Raw genomic sequence first — 3157 nt, forward strand, 5'->3', positions numbered from 1 at the left:
TATCTGTTTAAACCTTTTTCTCTCTCTCTCTCTCTCTCTCTCTCTCTCTCTCTCTCTCGTTTATTTGCTTCTATGAGCTTGAGAATCTAAAGAAATGTGACAGGTAAACACAATGGTTAATGTGCTCCTCACAAGCTTCAGGTGTTCTATGTAGGCGACCTTTGACCTCCAGTTCACCCTCAGGTGGGTCATTAGTCGCTAACAGTCAGGTACTTTCAGGTGCCAGCAGAAAGTAATCGATATTACTCCACCTCCTCCTCCTTCTGCACTTTCATCATCTAATCCAACCCGAATTCTCCGTTCTCTCTCCTAAACTCACCCAGCCTACCCCTCCCTTTCCGTCCTTCCTTCCTTCCTTCCCTTACTTCTTCCCTCCCGTCCTTCCTTCACTTCCTTCCTCCCTCCCACACCTTTCGCTCGCGTCTGCTCCCACGGGCTGTAAAAGTGCTCTCTTTCACTCACTCACTCACTCACTCACACGCACATACCCCTGGCTGGCCTGCTCTACCTACCCCGACCAGCCTTGCCTTCTACTTCTATACTAGCGTAGGTTCCCAGGCGCGGTTTTTCTAGGAAGCTTTTGTAAATTTAGAGTCGTAGGGCGTCTTCCCTCACCTCACAGACATAAATGGTAAGCAGCTCTTCGTAGACGCGCGTGAGCTGGGCACGGGGTGAGCGAGCGAACGAAGGAACGAACGAACGTGTCGGGGATTCAGACCGACGATGAACGCGCGTGAGTGTGAGCGAACAAGGAGATGGGAAGAAGTGCGAGTCTGAGTGAGCAAAGAGGAAGCTTACAGTTAGTCTAGAGGTGGTTCAGGTAGATAAGACAGTGGATCAGTTGTAAATATATATATATATTATATATTTATATATATATATATAAAGTCTGGCCGTTGTAACAATTGCTAGCTCTGTGATGTTAGAGAGAGGTTGATACATCATCTAAAATAATGCAGGGAATGCGTGAGGGAAAAAAAAAAGATTTACAGTATTTCTTCTAGCGCAGTTTTTAACGTGGACAGCAATTGAAAGAAAGTTTATCGGACAAAGAGGCTGCTTTGCCTGGCGACTAAACAAAAACAAAATTACAATAATCTTATTAATTGAAAAATCACAAAAAGAAAGAAACAAGACAACAAATATCAAAACAATCTTTAGATTAATTTCCTGTGGGATAAAAAAAAAGTTCAGGAACCAGCATGCAATGATGCAGTGGAAGTAGACATATGTATTATTAAATCGGCGCTTTAAAACAAAAATGTCATTTTCTGACCTCTCTGAATGTCTTTGTCGGATTGGTACAATTTATCTAGTTTTAATACAATAAAGCACGCACACATCGTTCTAGTTTGCGGTACAAAAAACTTATGGCAACTTATAATATCTGATCTACCTTTGCCATAGCTTTTTTAATAATGTATATCGCCTGAGGGCTGCTGAAATGTACCTGGCCCACAGAGCAAAAGTTTTCAGGAAAGAAAAAAAAACTGTTCTATTCTTTTAACAATTGTGCCTGAATTGTTATCTATTTTTTCTTGCATTTTTCAACATTTAGAGTTTAAATTTCAACAAAAATATTTATACTTCTCGAACAACGCAACGGATACTATAGAATAATTTATGAAACTGCAATAAAAGAAAAAGCATTTAAAATTTTGGGCTTCGATTGTACATGTGAACAACAGGTCAACAATATGAGGAATACAAACAACAGGACAGAAACTTTCTAATGTGTTTGCTTTAGATAAAATCTTGTGCACCAATAAAAGATGATGTTATTGTTGTTGTTGTTGTTCTTTTTCTTTGGGTTATTGAAAGAAAAGAAAATTTGGTGTGGGTTTTTTTTTTAAACTACCAAAAGGCAACATCCCAGGACAATAATAGCAGGATGAATTTATTCTTAGAATGTAGGTTTTTTTACACCCCCATCAATACAACTTAAATCATTTTTTTGAAGGCGGACTTCGACCCTGCCTGTCAGGGCCAACCCAGGATGAAAGTAGTCTCACCACTTGGGAATCAAACAAGAGTCTTCTAAATGAATGCCACAACGCCTAACTGCTACACCACATATGTTGGTTTAATTTTGGAGATGCTTTCTTTTATAATAAACTTACGTTAAAGAGGCACGAGGGGCATACATTTACAATGCCATACAAGCAATATCTTGACTCCAAACTTCAGATCTAAGCTTAAGACTCACATGAAAAAAACATAAGACATAATTTTCAAATTTGAAATCACAGTTTATTGATCATTTCACCAAAAAGTCACACAGCTACACAAGACCTTGCTTCTTATGTGAGACACTTTTCTGTTACTATTATATTGTAAAACCCTATAAATCTTCATCACAAATTCAGCGTTGTGCAAATATTATTTCAATAAAATATAAGGTCTTGGTGGGGGGGGCACTACTCATTTCATGAAATTAACCTTTTTAATAGCCAAACTCGAAGGTAAATAGGTCTCATCAGAACCAGTAATTTCATATTGCCAGCATTTATAAAAATAATGAACATTATTATCCGTTTAAGATAGATGTAATCAGTAGTACATTTGTATGCTTGTAGGCTACTATATCACAAAGATAACTCACTTCACAAGAGAGAAAAGACAATTTCTGCATCTCTTCTTGATATTGACAAGCATGGGGAAGAGATATAGTTTGTTTTGTAAAAATCTAAACATGGCATTTCATATCAATTGAGGGCATATGTAAAAATGAAGACACACAAACATTTGTCATGAACAAATCCTATAAAATGGACGGACCAGTAAACTGCTTTGATGTTTCTATACATAGAAAGTAATAGGAATCACTAGGAATTAAGTGATACCATCAGTGCTGATAATTATTCATAGGCATTAAAAAGAGGAATGTATAATTTTTGTCGGATAAACTAGAACATTCGTGAGCAGAATAAAAAGAACAGACACAGTCAAACTCTTAAAACAAATGTGTCAATATTGTAAACAAAGCTACCACAGTTATTTTTTATATCCTGGGATGTAAAAAAGCCCACAGGTAACCTTTAAAGAACTTAACTTTAAAAACAATCTACGGAACCAATGATAGTACAAGACAAGATGGGCCACTTCTCTCTTTGAGCCAATTAAAAAAGTGTCCTCAAAATTTGGTGGCGCCCTCTTC

The sequence above is a fragment of the Aplysia californica genome, unplaced genomic scaffold (assembly GCF_000002075.1).
Source record: "Aplysia californica isolate F4 #8 unplaced genomic scaffold, AplCal3.0 scaffold00387, whole genome shotgun sequence".
In the NCBI taxonomy this organism is placed as follows: Eukaryota; Metazoa; Mollusca; class Gastropoda; order Aplysiida; family Aplysiidae; genus Aplysia; species Aplysia californica.